The sequence below is a fragment of the Podarcis tiliguerta genome (assembly GCF_965153285.1).
Source record: "Podarcis tiliguerta genome assembly, chromosome: 3".
Classification (NCBI taxonomy): domain Eukaryota; kingdom Metazoa; phylum Chordata; class Lepidosauria; order Squamata; family Lacertidae; genus Podarcis; species Podarcis tiliguerta.
The window spans coordinates 14,144,446-14,163,267 of NC_139536.1; the positions used below are offsets into that span (position 1 = coordinate 14,144,446).

At 45.6% G+C, this 18,822-nt stretch overlaps 1 protein-coding gene across 48 annotated transcripts in view; it reads left to right on the forward strand.

Annotated features, from left to right (window-relative positions):
* The window catches only part of NRXN1 (neurexin 1), a 977,330-nt gene that overhangs the window by 704,232 nt on the left and 254,276 nt on the right, over positions 1-18,822 (forward strand). The window lies entirely within an intron of this gene.

Here is an 18,822-nt window from a genome sequence, read left to right on the forward strand (position 1 = left end):
AGATAAAGGAAAGTGAACACAGATCTGTGGCATTATTATTGTTGTTTGACCCTGCACCTGCAGTTAAGGGCAACACATCTGTTTCATATAATCATAGAATTATAGAGTTGGAAGGGACCCTGGGGGGCATCCAGTCCAACCCTCTGCAATGCAGGAATCTCAACTAAATTATACATGACAGATGGCCACCCAACCTCTGCTTAAAAACCTCCAAGGAAAGAGACTCCACAAGGAAAGAGTCCGCTCCACTGTCGAACAGCTCTTACTGTAAGAAAGTTCTTGCTGATGTCTAATCAGAATCAGTACCCTTCTGACACAGTGGGACGCGGGTGGCGCTGTGGGTTAAACCACTGAGCCGAGGGCTTGCCGATCAGAAGGTTGGTGGTTCGAATCTGCACAACGGGGTGAGCTCCCATTGCTTGGCCCCAGCTCCTGCCAACCTAGCAGTTCAAAAGCACGTTTCCATGTGCTGCTCTGGTTTGCCAGAAGTGGCTTAGTCATGCTGGCCACATGACCCGGAAGCTGTACGCCGGCTCCCTCGACCAATAAAGCGAGATGAGCGCAACAATCCCAGAGTCATCTGCCACTGGACCTAATGGTCAGGGGTCCCTTTACCTTTACCTTTACCTTTACCCTTCTGACACACCCTCCCTCTCAGTCTCCGAGTTCTCACTCAGGTCTCACAATGAGAAGAATTCCTGGCAGCAGTGAACACCATCCTAGTCTCTCACTCTAGACTTGCTTTTTATGGGATAGGCCCAAGGTGGATGGTACTTCCTCAGGCTGGCCCATTCAACTGCACTCTCCACACTCAGTTCCAGGTATAGCAGGTTTGTTGAGTTTCCCAGGGAATCCAAAGCATGGGGAAATGCCCCGACCCTGCCACACATCCACACACAGTACTTTCTTCCCCCTCTGTCCTCCCCTCCTCCTCCAGCTGAACATTGACACTGTATTATTTCCATCTTCTGCTTCAAATTCCACCTCCTCTACAAATGACTCCTTGTAGCTTGGGGGAATCCACAGTCCCTCAAGTAGAGCCCAGATGCTTCATTTTCAGAAATGGTGTGGATGCACCTGTTCAGTACTATGCCCACTGATGGCTAACCATCACGTTTTAGCCAAGTGCGCAACCAAGTACCGGTTGTTGCAATTATTCAAAATCATCCATAAGCGAAATTGGCTTTAGCTCATGCTCTGATATATATTTGCTTGTAGCCTCCTCTTTATCTAAGGCAGTGGGGATTGGGAGAGAACCATTTTTCAGCCCAGGGGCCTCAATCCTTTTGGAGGAAGCTTCTAGGGGCCACAAATTGGTTTGAAGTCCATTTAATGATATCAGTTTCGTATTTTTCAGCCTGGAAACATATAGCAAAACATGAATAGTGTTAGGGCTAGGCGACATATCGTCCAAAGCTGGTTTGAAGTCCTTATTGTGATATCAGTTTCATAATTTTTGGCATGGCAATATATTGAGAATCATGATGTGTGTATGTGTGTGTATATGCAGAGCAAGGGCAGGCCTCAGCAAAAATCATGATGTGGGGAAAACTGTGAAACCACCTGTAACGGTTCTAGGGGTTGCTCGTGCGTAAATCGGCGCCACACCTGGGTGGGTTGCCTGAGTGAACCCTTTCAGTCTGGACAGCCACTCACCCGTGGCTGTCTCAATCGCTGGCAGAATCCGTCAGTGGGCATTTCTTGAACTTCTTCCAGCATAAAAGTTCTTTGACACCTAGTCTCTGCCTACTCTCCCTGCGCAGAAGCCTTCTGCGCAGGGAGGCTGTGGGCATCGGAGGACCCGTACTCTCCCCGCTGGTCCCCGGCGAGGAGTCTTGGAGCCACCTCGCCGATTCCCCCATCTGCCCCCATCCTCCACTGGTGCTATGCTGATTTCCTTCCTCAGAAGATGTGCTGCTTCTCTCCCTCCCGGGACACTCTCCGGAATCCCTCTGGAGCCCTCCCTCTCCCTCTGGCTCCGATGGCAGTTCCCTGACACCACCCAAAGCCTCTACATAGTTCCATCCTTATTTCAGACATCATGATATATCATGATGTTTAGCTAGTGATATATTGCAGTGTTGAAAACCAGATATTCCCAAGCCCTAGAACCATGTGTGTGTGTGCAGGCACACAAAGTGCGCACAATATTACTGTGCCTCGGCCCAGTATACCTGAAGGAGCGTCTCCACCCCCATCATTCTGCCCGGACGCTGAGGTCTAGCGCTGAGGGCCTACTGGCAGTTCCCTCATTGTGAGAAGAAAAGCTACAGGGAACCAGGCAGAAGGCCTTCTTGATAGTGGCACCTGCCCTGTGGAACGCCCTACCATCAGATGTCAAAGAGATAAACAACTACTTGACATTCAGAAGACATCTGAAGGGAAGTTTTTAATGCATGACATTTTAGTGTATTTTTGGTCTTTGTTGGAAGCCGCCCAGAGTGGCTGGGGAAACCCAGCCAGATGGGCGGGGTACAAATAAACTATTATTATTATTATTATTATTATTATTATTATTATTATTATTATTAAAGCCAAAGCTGCTATAATAAGGGAGTCACCTGCTGCCTGATGAATGGTCTCAGGGCAGCATTCATAAGCAGCTGAAGTTTCTGAAGACCCTTTAGAGGCAGCCTCACACAGAGCACATTACAGTAGACGAAAAGAGATGTAACCATGTGCCGCTGTCTCCAGATCTAGCATCGCCAGGCACATGTACATTGGCTCGGGAATGTAATGAATCCCTTCTCAATGCTAAGCCTCCCTGGGTCAGCCGCTGTGTTGCATACGCAGAGGGCGAACACAGTAATGTCACCACATAATAACCACCCCTTTTAAAACGAGGAACTACTGCAATGAACATTCACGAATAGTATCACTGGAAGTCTCGAGCATGCTTAATAACAGGTATCATGACCTTTTTATAGATTATGGCTTTAATTAGGCAGAATTCTTTTGTGCAGGTGGATTTTTACACCACATTAAGGTTTCAGCTCGTTCCAAAGGAAAATCTGTAAACGTCATTTCACTCTCTAGCTTTTCAAAGGCTGGGATATGGAATGAGCGCCCACCACAATCTCCTTAATCCTACTCTATGTAACCTTGCCCTGATGTAGAGTTATCCGAATGACTATGTGTATCGCAGTGAAAAATTGACATGCACAGAAAACCCGTTTGGCAAATAAACGGAAGAATAAAGCAGGAAGTATTGCATCTGTGCTCTGGACAAGTTAAGATTACAGTGCGCATGAGCTTGGTTGGCTGTCTCAAAAGGGAGATTATGAGATGGGAAAATGTACAACAGGGATGGAAAACCTGTTGTACATTGTGTTGAAGATCATGAAATTAAAAGATGCCTGCTTCTTGGGAGAAAAGCAATGACAAACCTAGACAGCATCTTAAAAAGCAGAGACATCACCTTGCCAACAAAGGTCCGTATAGTAAAAGCTATGGTTTTCCCAGTAGTGATGTATGGAAGTGAGAGCTGGACCATAAAGAAGGCTGATCACCGAATAATTGATGCTTTTGAATTATGGTGCTGGAGGTGACTCTTGAGAGTCCCATGGACTGCAAGAAGATCAAACCTATCCATTTTTAAGGAAATCAGCCCTGAGTGCTCACTAGAAGGACAGATCGTAAAGCTGAGGCTCCAATACTTTGGCCACCTCATGAGAAGAGAAGACTCTCTGGAAAAGACCCTTATGTTGGGAAAGATTGAGGGCACAAGAAGGGGACAACAGAGGAAGAGATGGTTGGACAGTGTTCTTGAAGCTACCAGCATGAGTTTGACCAAACTGCGGGAGGCAGTGGAAGACAGGAGTGCCTGGTGTGCTCTGGTCCATGGGGTCATGAAGAGTCGGACACGACTAAACAACAACAACATCAGGCTAGTGGCCCATCTAGTCTAGTGTCCTGTTCTCACAGTGGCCAACCAGATACCTGTGGGAAGCCCACAAACAGAACCTGAGTACAACACTGCTATTCCTTCCTGCAGATTCGAGGAACTGGTATTCAGAAGCATTACTGCCTTCAACAGTGGAGGTGGAACATTACCATAGTGGCTAGCTGTTGGACTACAATTCCCATCATCCATGACCATTGGCCATGTTGGCTGGGGCTGACGGGAATTTGACAATGTCTTGGGGGCTGCAGTTTTCCCACCCCCCATATGCAGGGGGGGGAGACTAAAAAATTCAGTGAGTTGGAGCATCACTCCTATGAAGGAATACTACAGGGGTTAAGGTTTTCAGTTTGCATGGGGTGATGTGGAGAGAATGGGCAGGAAGAAGCATTTCCTTTCTATCAGGGTAGCCAGTGTGGTTTCCCCTGTCCAAAATATGGACTACATTTCCCATTATCCTTGACCATTATGGTCAAAAACATTTGGAGAGAGCTGCATTGACTGCAACATTGTCCTTGAGGTCACACAGTGTCATTGGTTGGGTTCAGGCTCAGGACAGGCAAAAAGAAGGACTTCTTCATCCAGTCCACAGGTTTGGGAACACAGAACACATTCCTTACAGGCAGGTGATACCCGGTTGAATCGCTGTCACCTCCAGTTTTTAAAAGGGCTAGGTAGAGAAGAGGATGCCAATCAGAATAAACTATGCTGTCTCGGGTTACACAATTTAATACCATAAGATGTAGGTGTTGCTACTAGTTTAAATACTGCAGATAAAAAAAAAGGTCTCCACACTTTTCAGGAGGTTGATTTCATCTGAGGTTGTTGCCTGTGACAGTCCAATGAAATTTCAGTTTTTAGAGTTAGGGTGGTATAGCAAACATAGCACTGGACTTGAAAACCTGGGTTAAAATCTGACTCGGAACTACCCTGTCATGTTGTTGTGATAATCGGCTGGTAGTTGGGGAAGTAATGACATGGTGCATGCAGCCTGGAGCCCCTCTACAAATGCAGGATGAAAATACAGGAAGTGGACACCAATATATTAATGTCCCACAATGCAGTATGAAGGCATGTGATGACACCACTTTGCTGAAGGTGACCAAGACTAGATGTGGTGTTGCTGTTTTGCTGTCCACAATGAGAAGCAGGGTAGTGAACAAGTTACCCAGCACTGGCTTCGTGCAAGCAATGTCCTCTTTACTGTGACTCCGTTAACAGTTTTTAAAATGTGGGTGGGAAACCCAGTTCAACCTCTCTGCCCCATCTGTCTGTTGACCATCCCTCCCTTTGATATTGATTTGTGAGTTCATATATAAAAGGCTTGTCCTCTGCCTCTGAAACAGTTTTGTCTTTTTATAGCCTTGGAATGCAGTATAGCTTCCTCTCTCTCTCTCTCTCTCTCTCTCTCTCTCTCTCTCTCTTTTTAATGCTGCATTTTAATTCTTGCAAATTGCTTGCCAATTTAATACCGGCAACATCTAAACAGTAAGTAATTGCTTATGATAATGAGTGCAAACTAATTTACTGGAATATGTTAGTATTCACAATGCACTTTTAAACTGTCGGCTGTTCCAAAAATACGGCGCTCTGGTTTAACGGCGGCGTTCCTTATTGGGGGGGGGGGATGGTATTGCTCCTACAAATGCTGACTTTCCCTGCTCCACAACCTTTCAGAATAGCCAGCTTCCAACTTTAGAACTGTAACCCCCCCAAGTGAGCCCATGTGAATGCGAGATCTCTCCATTTTCTGACGAAGGAGAACTGAACAGCGACATCAACCTCAACAACAGCAATCACCCAAGCAGTTTAAATAATTCAGCTTAATTACTGATTGATGTTTCGGAGATAAACATTTATGCCATGATAGAGTGCTGTTGTTCCCATATGGACTGTAAAGATTAATTTAAACAAATTTTAAAGCTAAGCAGTGCAGTCATTTATGGATTTCCGAGCAATGCCTCTCTCCTTTTTTTTTTTTTTTGCAATGGCCTTCATTCTGGAAGTGATTATATCTCCACTGCGTCAGTCAACCGACTGTGGGTTGCTGCTGTTCTGTTTTATCTTATTAAAACAAAGAGAGAGTCGAACAGATAAAAAGCTACTTGAGATTTCATGGCTTGCAGCCATGATTCGAATCTGTATACCAAATAGCCTGCACCAGAATCATTCTGTCTTGGTTTGGAATCCATCTGTTTCCTTGTAACCCATATACTGAACGAAGAGACATTTGTCCTTCCTCGCCACTAGAGCAAGCAATCTGCAAGGACTTTCCACTAAATCAATTGTTTCAGACATGCATAGGGCCATATTCTGCATTGGGGAGATTTTGGGGGCTCCACATACCAGTGGTGGGTGTGTTCACACGCACAACAATCCCCACCCTCCATCCAGGCAAGGAGAGGTAAAGACAGGACTGGAGGGAGAAGCCATTGGAGGGCTGCAATGGGCCCCCATGCCTGAAGGTTCCCACCCCTCGTCTAATCTCATTGGCTCTTGGATACCACTTAGGGATGAGTATAAGGTGTCATCCCCACCAGAGGACTAATGAAATTTCAGCAGTTGAGCATCAGAACTTGTATATCTCAGAAACAGCCAGGCATGGAGTGGCAGAAGTTTGCAAAGCCATTACAGTGGTACCTCGGGTTACATACGCTTCAGGTTACATACGCTTCAGGTTACAGACTCCGCTAACCCAGAAATAGTACCTTGGGTTAAGAACTTTGCTTCAGGATGAGAACAGAAATTGTGCAGTGGCAGCGTGGCGGCAACGGGAGGCCCCATTAGCTAAAGTGGTGCTTCCGGTTAAGAACAGTTTCAGGTTAACAACGGACCTCCAGAACGAATTAAGTTCTTAACCCGAGGTACCACTGTATGTGACTTCAAAAAGAGGAAGAAATGGTGTCTACTATACATACGTGTAAATACCATCCTAGTCTTCGACTCTGCACTTACTTTATTTTATGAGATTCTTACACTATTTTACCTTCCTTCCAAATTCCAGTAAATGTTTTGCTTGAGGAAGAACACCCAAACTTCCATTGAATTTCATATTAGGCAAACTTCACTGAGGATGGAAGCCCCCTTCATGTTCTAATGGTGACATCCATTGGATGGGGCTGTGCCATTGGCTGTGCCACAGTCAGCTACAACACTGTCCCTTTTGCCATGACATCTACGTGTTGGCAAGAGACACCTCGCAAGATCTCGCAAGATATAGGCACCAATGTTGGCGCTGCTTCTCCACTGGCAGGGTGCCACCTCAGGGGCTTCCACCACCTGAGGCTTAACCTCACCTCATGGGTGGGCCAGGCCTGCAGTCTTGGGTTCCCCCAAAGAATTCTGGGAGCTGTAGTTAGGGGTGGCAAGAGTTTTTAGGAGACCCCTGTTTTCCTCCCAAAGGTACAATTCCCAGAGTTCCCTGGGAAGAGAGATTGATGGTTAAACCACTCTGAGAACTGAGAGGAATAGCGGTCTCCTTAGCAGCTCTCAGAACTCTTAAGAAACTACAGCTCCCAGAAGTCTTTGGGGGGACCCATGACACTTTAAAGTGGTATAATAGTCCTTTAAACATATGGTGTCAATGTGGCCTCAATCATACTTTTTTATATGCACACTTAAGTATTTTTGGGGGGGCGCGGTTCCACACTTTAACTACATAGCTGTTTTAAGTGTGGAATAATGCAATGCAAGAAGTGGGCCTTAGATGACAGAAATCTACTCCCACCCACTTTTTTGAAGGCAGATTGCAGGCTCAGGAGGGGTCTGGAATAAGACTGCATTGTGGGGCAGCAGGGAGCAGAGTCCCATGCCAAAGTCTTGATCAGGTGGCCACAAACTGGCCATGTTTGAAGAAGAATCTTGCACTCCAGGGCATGCTGCTTAACAAACATTGCACATAGTTTGGCCCCAAGAAGCTGGGGGGGGGGGAGCTGCTGTCAGTCAGAAAGTATATGATACCTGGTTTATGTAAGCCAAACGAACTGACTAAATGTAGGGCAGATACTTCATTGTTCATTATAATGAGGTCTGTGATAGGCCTGGCATAGTCTGGTTTTATTCTGTGTCATGTCACAGGCAAAAAACAAAAGCAAAAAAAACAAAAACAGCATGCTGGGCTGATGGATAAAATGTAGAGTATATATCAATTTTACTGTGGATAAAAACAACAACAGTGTACACATTTCAGTGAACACTATTATGGGCTTCAGCGAGGAGGCCGGTCCATGCTCAGTAATTACCGGGACTATGAAAAACAAATAGTTCAAAGCATAATACACTCATTTGTCACTTCTGATCTCCTTCCTTGGACTCCGGCAGTTAGCTTGTCACTCAAAAAGAGCGGGATAAATCTTTTCCAAAGCAGAATGATAGCAATTACCATAATGACACAGCATGTCACTTTTTTGCATGTGCCAAGCTAGAATTTGGAGAGAGGGTGGAGGGAAGAAAGAGAGGAATCAGTGATCTGATATAACAGAAGGGGAGGAGGGGGGTGGGGAAGCTGGCGGCTTCTCCGTTCCGTTCCGCGGTTTAACGGGCCCACTGCCGGCAAGTTCCAAATGTCACCAAATCTGTTTTTCTTCTGATGGCCCATCGTTCGCCCTATGGGATTATTTTGCAATGGTGAGCTTACGGTCTTCAAACAGGGTCCGCTGTGAGGTTGGGCTTCCTGGGAAGCTTATCTATGGGTTTCTCCATAACAAGGGACTCATCCAAATTACCTTTGTCTCATGATCTCTAGGTACAAGTCTGAGAGCCAGTGTGGTGTAGTGGTTAAGAGCGGTGGACTCGTAATCTGGTGAACTGGGTTTGCTTCCCCGCTCCTCCACATGCAGCTGCTGGGTGACCTTGGGCTAGTCACACTTCTTTGAAGTCTCTCAGCCCCACTCACCTCACAGAGTTTGTTGTTTGTTGTGGGGGAGGAAGAGAAAGGAGAATGTTAGTAGTGATAAAGTGGGATATCAAATCCAAACTACTTCTTCTTCTCTTCTTCTTCTTCTTCTTCTTCTTCTTCTTCTTCTTCTTCTTCTTCTTCTTCTTCTGTCCCACTGCTTCCCCCAAGGAAACCCAGTGTTTACTGCTGAATCAGAACAAACATCAATCGAGTTTTCTGTAGACTGACTTTTTTCCTATTCAACAAATAAATCATGGGCTTTCCTGGAGAAATCTCTTGGACCTCTGCCTAGGAATCATGGGACAAACTGAAGAAATGATGGCTCAAAGGGAAATGTGGAAGAGCCCAAGATCAATAATGCATAACAGGCTCCCTGAAAAGAAGGCCACCTTGCCACTTCTGATCTGCTGTGCTCAGAGCCTTCTCATGAAACTTCCCATAAGCAATTGGTTGGTCTCTGTGAAAACAGGATGCTGGACTAGATGGGTCTATGGCCTGATCCAGGAGGCTTTTCTGAAGTTTTTATCCTCCCTTGCAGTGCTCTGTCAGGGTGATAGTGGGTGTATACTTGTGGGTGCAAACTCTAAGGGTATTCACTCATTGCATTCCTCAGGTATACAGCCTGCATGCCTGTGTGTAGAAATGCTGTTCAGCTGTGCACTTATTCACATCCAGCGTTCAATGTGTACAGAGGCTGTGTGCTTGCATATACAAATAGTGGATTCTGGAACTCACCATGAACACCTCTTACAATGGCAATGGAGCAAAGAAGTTCTGTAAGGAGGACTATTTGAAATATTGCAAGAAAGACTATGATGAGAATTATTAAGCTAAAGGGACCCCTGACCATTAGGTCCAGTCGTGGCAGACTCTGGGGTTGCAGCGCTCATCTGCTTTATTGGCCGAGGGAGCCGGCATACAGCTTCCGGGTCATGTGGCCAGCATGACTAAGCTGCTTCTGGCAAACCAGAGCAATGCACGGAAACGCTGTTTACCTTCCCGCCGGAGCGGTACCTATTATCTACTTGCACTTTGACGTGCTTTTGAACTGCTAGGTTGGCAGGAGCAGGGACTGAGCAATGGGAGCTCACCCCGTGGTGGGGATTCATGGTGGGAAGTCCTAGGCTCTGTGGTTTAACCCACAGCGCCACCCGCATATTAGTTAAGGATAATTAAAAGTAAGAGAGAATTAAGAAATGCAGAACAAGTGATAAAAAATGAAAAATCTTCAGAAGCTTTTGACGGAAGTCTAAAATAATGTATAAGGCAAGAAGTTATGTTAAATGATTGTTGGAAATGATATGTTTTTTTTTAAAAAAAAACCAATAAAAATGTATTTAAAAATACAATGGCAATGGAGCCTACCTGAGAGGTGCTGAAACTGAGTTCAGGTCCTGTTTGTATGTATGTATTTGTAATGTGTGAACGAACCTCATGTTTATGCTGGGCACTGGAGTACTCCAATGTTAACAGAGTGTGTGCCCTTAAAAATGTCCCAGAAACCTCTACAACTTGCAGCAGCTCCTCCGCAAGTTGAAACATAGAAATCTGTCTTATACTGAGCCAGACCATTGGTCCATCTCACTCAGGATTATTATGCCGACTTTCAGCAGCTTTTAAAGAGGGATCAGATTCTTTAAAGTTCAAAAGTTCAAAAACCATGACCAGAAGTTTATTCTCCAATCCGCCCCCTTCTTTGGTAAAAGGCAACAACAACTGCTTGGTGTCGTTCTTAGGAAAAAAACTTCCACATCTTTCAGACCCTCTTCAATGTCTCTAGAATGCTGATTTGGCCATTCAGCATCCCTGATTTCCCAGCCCATGAATTTTCAGTGGGGAATTTATTCTCGATGCTGATGAGGAAACTTTAGCGTCGTGAATTTAAAGGCTCTGTTTCCTCAGTTATTGCTCTGCAAATCAAATGAATTGTGAATGGCTGAGCAGGGCTCTACCAGAGTGCTTATTTAGGGTAGGTGATCTAATCCTACCTGACAGCAATTAAAAGAATTCAGCGGCTTGTCCTGACAACTAATGGAGCTGGCGAAGCAAGTGCCTGTGTCTCTGTGTGTAGGGATAATATTGGCTCTTGTCATCCTTCTGAATGGTGGACATTGTGTTCTTGATGAGGAGTTGTTGTTGTTGTTGCTATTGTTGTTGTTGTTGCTGTTGTTGTTAGCCCAAGTCTGAAGGAAGAACAGTGTGTCTCTCTGTGTGTGTTTCCAGCACTATAAGTATCTGTTTCTCTTGACACACTCCAAGCAAGTCACACATTTTGAGCTCTCTTGCTCTGTTCAGGGTTTCTTTAGCAAAGTCATTTCATTTCTTCAGCTGCTTTGATCAAAGCTACAAAGATACGGCCTACTTCCTCCTCCCCTCCTCTTTTCCATTGTATCTCCTGCAAACGCTCCATTCACAGCTTACTAAGAACACAGATCTCAAATGGGCCAGTTGTGGGTTCTCTGCTCCATATTCCCTATCTCTCTTGGACTTTGTCTGAAAGTTGTCGTGTTTGTGGTTAACAGATAGTCTTTGCTTTGGTTTATGTATGTGCTGGAATGTATGTACCACAGTCTTATATGTGTCTACTTGGAAGTTAATAGGGATGGGGAGAACTTCAATCCAGTTTCCATTTAAAGGTGAATCTATCCAATTCTGACTTTCTGAAAACCATTCAAAATCAGCACTTCTCTGAATTTTGCAATGCAGTTTGTCAGTCAAGCAAGGTGTAAAAAAATGCACAGACTAGGGTAAAGTGTGTGTATCTCTCTATATAATAAAAATGTAAGCATGTCATCAGAGGATTTGTAGTGCTGCATCCCTGTCCTGGATTTGCATGAAGTCTGGCTGGAGTGGAGGCAAGTTGCATAGCAGCAGTGGACATGGCATGGAGGAAGAAGAAAGAGAGGGGGGGGAATGATGGTTTTAAACAACAGATGAAGTTTGAGTAAAGTTGGAATGGTGGTTTTAAACAACGGTAGAGGTTCGAATAAAGAGCCTTCATAAAAAGGAGTATTTGAGACCCTGCATCCTTTATCTCCCACACACAAGGCAGTTGAGGAATGGGAGACATTTTAGTATAGTGAGAAGGTAGAGACACTTAAGGAGACAAAGGGGCTGCTTTAAAAAAATGACAAGGGTTCGAGTAAAGCATGAGTAGAGTGACACTGAGGGGGAAAATAATGGTTATAAATAGCAGCAGAAATTTGAGTGCAAATGAGTGCAAAGTGGGGCTGCAGAATATAAAAATGGCTTCGGAAATCGGGTTTAGAAGGTGAAAAGTGAGCTTATTAGAAATGGGGATGGGGAGTTGAAGCTCTAGCGGGTTAATGCGGGAGAACTAAACTTAAGGTTGGAAAACTGACAAAACTAACCATTATATATTTTCGAGCATAGCCCTACTGAGTTTGATGGAGCTTACTCCCGAGTAAGTGAGTAAAGTCAGCTTCAAAGTCTTATCTCTGAACATATGAATGTAAAAGTGCACTAAAGTGCACTAAAACTTTGGCAACAATCTACCCACTTTTGTAGGCTGCTAGACACAATTTTAAACACACACACAAAACATCTTAGGTGTTGTTGTTGTTGCTGTTTAGTCATTTAGTCGTGTCCGACTCTTTGTGACCCCATGAACTAGAGCACGCCAGGCACTCCTGTCTTCCTGTACATCTTAACGGTAAAGGTAAAGGGACCCCTGACCATTAGGTCCAGTCGTGACAGACTCTGGGGTTGTGGCGCTCATCTCGCTTTTTTTGGCCGAGGGAGCCGGCATACAGCTTCCGGGTCATGTGGCCAGCATGACTAAGCTGCTTCTGGCGAACCAGAGCAGCACACAGAAACACCGTTTACCTTCCCGCCAGAGCGGTACCTATTTATCTACTTGCACTTTGATGTGCTTTCAAACTGTTAGGTTGGCAGGAGCAGGGACCAAACAATGGGAGCTCACCCCGTTGCGGGGATTCGAACCGCTGACCTTCTGATCAGCAATACCTAGGCTCTGTGCTTTAACCCACAGCGCCACTCCAAACAAATACGTGTGAATTGGCTCAAGTGGCCATGATGAGTTGGCTTAAGGTTGCATGGCAATTACTCTACGATCAGTTGGGAGCAGGGAGTGCTACTTCTCAATTTCCACTTTGTTTTGCTAGAAAAGCTTGAATGTTCCTTGAAGTAGCAGTTGTTTGGCTTGCAAAACACCCCAGTTTTGCCAGGTGTTTCTGTGGAGCTTCTACACTCCCCGAAGTGGGACTGCCTAGCCATTTCAAGTAGACTATTAACAGATGGTAGAGTCACTTGTTTGCTATCAGACTTGGTAAGATCCGAACTGGGTTCCTGGCGCCGCATTCTGCTGCTTGCCCCTTCGGCTGTGCCGGCCAGCCCCTTAACTGTACTCCTTCAGCATCTGGTGCAATTAATAAGTCATGAGGAACGAATCGGTAGGCATTGCAAGTGTTTCTGGTCCCTAGCGTGTAACACTCATTTATATTAATAGGCAATTCAGTCAATATGCAAGCAGAAGTCCCTAAATTTCCAAGGCGAGAATGAAATTAGGCGGTTGCTAATGCAGTATTTCAATTTCACTTGTGAAAAGCACATATACGTATTTCTGTCCACACGTTTTTGTGTGTGTGTGTGTGTGTGTTCACAAACACACACATGGGGAGGGAGGGAGGGAGAGAGAGAGAGAGAGAATAACGTAGTTTTTGCCCAAGAAAAATTACCGCATCTTCAATAAACTTATCCTTAACTGACAGTACGGTGGGGAGAATGTAGGAGGGATGAAACCTTCCCTTATTTATAGATGTTTGACTTTTAATTTCCATCTGACGCCTTGGCAAGTATTCAAAGAAAGACACATTTTTCCTTGTTGCCGTTAATAGAATTATAAATGGAGTGGACTTTTTTTTTTATGTTGGCTCCCACATGGCATTTTGCTGCAGTCTTCGGATTTGGGTAGAAGATAATTACATCATTTCTCCCGTATATTTAACAAGGCTATAGAAGGAAGGGTGCTACTTGGTTTGGGATTTTGTACAGAAACAAGCCACCAAGGAAAGCCATCTTAGCAGAAGAAATTGTCCCAAGGAATTGTATCGATCCAGGCAGGAATAGTCTGGCTACTGGACCATTCCTATGCAGAATTACTCAGAAGTAGGGTTTGGGGAAGAAATTTGATTCACTTCTTATGTTAAGGCGAATCTGTCAAAGCTGAATTTTCTGAATTAATATGAGAGATGAAACTCAGCCGCCATGCAAAATTCTCGCTTTTCTGAATCTTTGTGCCGCAGCTCTTCTAGCATACCATATTTACAAATATATATATAATAGCTGAAGGTGTATATAATGACGACTATGCTAGTGAAAATAACATACAAAACCCCATATTCTTAGGAAACATGGGGGTTTTTTGGGGGGGGGAATGTTGATATTAGTTAAAACATCATACATACATGCATTTATTAGGAGAAATGTGACTAAAATGCTGAATTTCCATGAGGACCTTTTTAAAAAAAATAAATACAAATTTGCTACAGAAATGTGGAGAACTGAATTTGAGATTGGAAAAATAAGGAGCTCAGTAAGCCCTGGAAGCAGAGAAAGACTCCAGTCGATTAAGTGAATTAGACCAATAGGTGTCCAGAAGGTGGTTCTTGCAAATGCTGTAGAGGGAAGTGAGGGGCAGATGGGGCTTGACAACCTGAGAAGGTAGCCTTTCTAGGAGAAGGAAAACTCTTATCCTAAACCTCTGCTGCCTTGCAGGATATCTTCGGAAGAAGAACAGGCTAAGGATTAAGCCCTACCCATATCTGGAGTGGAATCCCTAAGGCATGTCCCACCACGCTGACCACTCCTGCTGTGGAAACAAGACAGGACAATTCCTGGATTGCGGGGGCTGGACCAGATGACGCTCAGGGTCCCTTCCAACTCTATGATTCTATGACTTATGACAGAAATTGTTATGGACTAGAACAGACTTACCCATCCTGAGTTTGGGGGTGATGGTTTTTAGCACAGGTGGAGCATTTTGTAGACATTCATGTGCTTTTGGCATGCAGTGCTGTCAGCTGGGTTGAGTATGTGTGGATTGGGCCCAGGAGAAGAGAGTGTGCTGGGCCCAGGGGTAACCCGAGCAACGCAGTCCAGGTCCGGTCCCAAATCCAAGGGTTCTGCAAGGAGTCAGTCCAAGAGGGCCAAGGCAGGACACAAGGCAGGAAACCGGCAGGCACAGGGTCTCAGGCAAGTTCTAGCAAACAGCAACATTGCTCCCACAACCTGGGGCAGTGTCCGACAGCTTTTTATCTTTGTTGGGGTAACAGCCAGTCCAGATCCCCGGTGACTCACCTCCCTGTCTCACCCGAAGGCGAGCACTCCTCCTGCAAGTACTCAGGTCTCTCCTCCTCTCAGACCTTAGTCTCTGCATCTCGGGAGACGTCGGTGAGTTACTAGACCCAGAAGCCGCCTCAGCCTCTCCTGACCCAACTGGTAGTGGAGCAGCTGCGAGTGATTGTCCTGCTGACAGCAACGAGGTAATCCCCGCACCTGGAGCCAGGACAGGCTCAGGCCCCTGACACAGCCCAGCTGGTGCTTGTTTCAGGGGAACCTGTGCAGACTGGGGCTCTTCAGAATCAGGCCCCAGACTTGGTTCCGATGCCGCCTGAGGCAAAGGATCCGGTGCAGACTGAGACTCCTCTGGTTCCGAGTCCGAGCCCGAGTTCCAGGCCATCACAGAGAGCAGGTAGAGACAGTGGCATAGAGGTAGCAGGACCACTGGAATAAGGGGGTCACTGTTGGCATTTTTTACAGAAAATTCCCCAAACCCTGGAGCTGGTGTTAATCAGAACAAGCTGCCTTAGGATGCTGGTATCCCTTCTCAAAGAATACACGGCATCTGCAAGGTTGCTTTGAGAATAGGATACGATGGTTAAGGGCAGCAAGTTAGGGATTATGGGCTTGTTAACAGTCCTTGCAACTCCGTGACACAGTTCAGCTTTGCTTCAGTAGCTATGCAGGTGGGTGGAGTTTTTAATTGGTTTCAGTGATTATTACTTTTGGAAGGAAATTTGGACTAAGATGTGGGCACACACAAACACACCCACCCACACCATTGTGGCTCTGCAGATCTGAAATTGATAGCAAGCCCAGCGCTTTATTAGAACAATTGTTTTGGTCCTTCGTCTGCTTTAATAGTTAATGGGGAGAGCTGGACATTAAACTACTGTTTGGTCCCTGAGTAATGAATTTTGCATTATTATATTTGCCTTTCCTGAAATACAAACACTAAGGAGCCTCTTCTCAAATGGCTTATAGCCCATTTTTGCATAACTAACACGGGAAGCTGAAAGAACAGTGGCTTTGTGGGTTAGACAAAGGCAGGTCTAGTGTTCATCAATGCAGATTAATTAGACCGTTTTCTGAATCTCAGCTGGTGTTCGGGCCATGGGAGGGATGGGCAGGGAGTCAAAAAGAGCACAGTTAAAGTGAAGCTCCTTTGAAAGAAAGTGGGTAGGAGGGAAGGAGAATTTTAATTCTATATCAGATTGCTTTTCAGGCATCTCCTTTATACCAAGCTATTCCTCTAACCCATAGATAGTGTTGCTTTCCAGGACAGCCTGACCACAGCAGTCCATGCATGCCTGGGTAACCTCTGGACTGTAATTCTTGATTTGGGACTGCCCTTGTGTCTAGTCTGGATGCATTGGCCAGGCTGCTTGCAGGAGCAGGCAATTGGCAACCTGTCTCTCCATTGCCGAAAGAGCTGTGTTAGTTACAAGTTTGCAAGCAGGGCGGGATCAAAGTTATTGTGCTAATTCACAAAGCCCTAAACAACTTGGGCCCCAAATATCTTAATTCCTTATCCCTGATTCCTTATGTCCTGCTTCGATCACTGAGGCCTTCTGATGGGGCACTTTTGACGGTCCTGTGTGCCCCCGAACTCTGGGAACTGTCGCTCTGTTAGGGGGATAGGGGTCTCCTAACAACCCTCAGCACCCTTCACAAACTACAGCCCCCTGCAATTATTTTGGGGGAAGCCATGGACGCGGGTGGTGCTGTGGGTTAAACCACAGAGCCTAGGACTTTCCGATCAGAAGGTCGGCGGTTCGAATCCCCATGACGGGTCGAGCTCCTGTTGCTCGGTCCCTGCTCCCGCCAACCTAGCAGTTCAAAAGCACATCAAAGTGTAAGTAGATAAATAGATACCACTCTGGCGGGGAAGTAAACGGTGTTTCCGTGTGCTGCTCTGGTTTGCCAGAAGTGGCTTAGTCATGCTGGTCACATGACCCAGAAGCTGTACACCAGCTCCCTCAGCCAATAAAGCGAGATGAGCGTCGCAACCCCAGAGTCGGCCACAACTGGACCTAATGATCAGGGGTCCCTTTACCTTTACCTATGACTGTTTAAAGCAGCATCATAGCACTTTACACATATGGAGCGAGTGCGGCTGGAGTGCCCAGCAAGAAGGAAGGTGAAGAGGAAAGATTTTGCAACACAGAGATCTGGAGCAAATCTTGTTCCCTGCCTTTGAATACAGTTGTCATTTCCATCATGGTGAAACAGATTCAGAGGCTGCCCCACCCTGGCCTGATTTGGAAGGTGATTTTGACCACATAAAATTGTCCATTACATGTGAATGCATCCTTAGGTGCCTGGGGGGTTTATCAAGCACCCTCCTTGTCCTTGGAGTTTAAAAGAGGCTGACAGGTTTGCTTGCAAAGGATGCGCAGTGGCAATTTGCCATCCAGAGGCAGGTCAAGAGATTTGTGGTGCAGTCAAACCGGATTATTGATGTCACATTTGTTACACTTCTTTCCCCTAGAGTTTTAAAAGGAAAAGGCATGAGAGGGGGGGATAGAGAGAGACAGGGAATGAATGAATACCAACACAGCTACTGAATAGATGATAAGAAGCTGCCTGGTTGCAAAATCAATTAGCTGCATTTGGTAATGCTATGCATAGAGCGACGCCCAAAATGGAGGCGAGGAACTTGTAGCTCATTTATTGTGACACTTCAGACAAAGAGCTCATGGCAATTGGGAGGCAGCGGAGAGGCTTAACCACATGACAGCCCATATTTGTATCTCCAGACTGTTTCACCCACTGTCCTCGAGTGACTCGTCTGGACCATAAATAAATAAATAAAATAGTGGTGGCTGAGAGTAGGCTAACATGACATTCCTTAAGCAGCAGCTAGCATTTTTGTGTGATACAAGTTGGAGCCATGCTGTTTGACGCTGCAATATATAGCCTCGCCCACTACCAGGAGTGCTCCTGTTCAATGTTCCTGGCAGCCAACCCTTCCTTGCTCTGGGATAGTCAGGGAGGATGGGAACTGTAGGCCTACATCATCTGGACGGCATGAGTTTGGCTACCCTTGATCTAGGGCTCACATTTTGGGAGTGGGGAGAAGAGGGGTTTCCCACTTTGTTTTGAAGTTTTTAAATATATATATATTTTTATACCCACAAACTTTGAGGTCCCCTTGAGCATTCTGAAGACCCCTGAGCCCCACTTTTTTTTGCTACAGTACTGTAGTTTGCTGCTGCTAGGAGAGTTAGGATGGAGATTCTAAAGACACACTCACCTGCTTTGGTCATTGTGTATGTTTTTTGTTTTAAAAAAACACTACTGCTGCTACTAATAATAATGCTCTTTAAAGAATCAGAATATTTTCAGTACCCATGACCTCTGCAGCCTGACAACTCCCTGGGCCCCTGGGTGCCTGAGCACCCACAAAATGCCCCATGAAAGGGCCAGGCACGCACAAGTTTTGGTGCCAGGGCCATGCATAGCACCCATGGCCCCGGGCACCCACAGTCGTGGGGCCAAGTTGGCATGCCTGAGCCTTTTCATGTGTATTCAAAATTTCTAGATTTTTAAAAAAGTTTATGAATGTTAAACTTGGCTTTCCGATTCAAAAGATACAGCAGAGAGAAGGATGGATAGGACGGACAGGTTGATAGTTTGTACATGCCAGTCTAAGTCTGTTGGAAGCCAGTCTAAGTCTGCTAGAAACCACAGGCTTGGATAG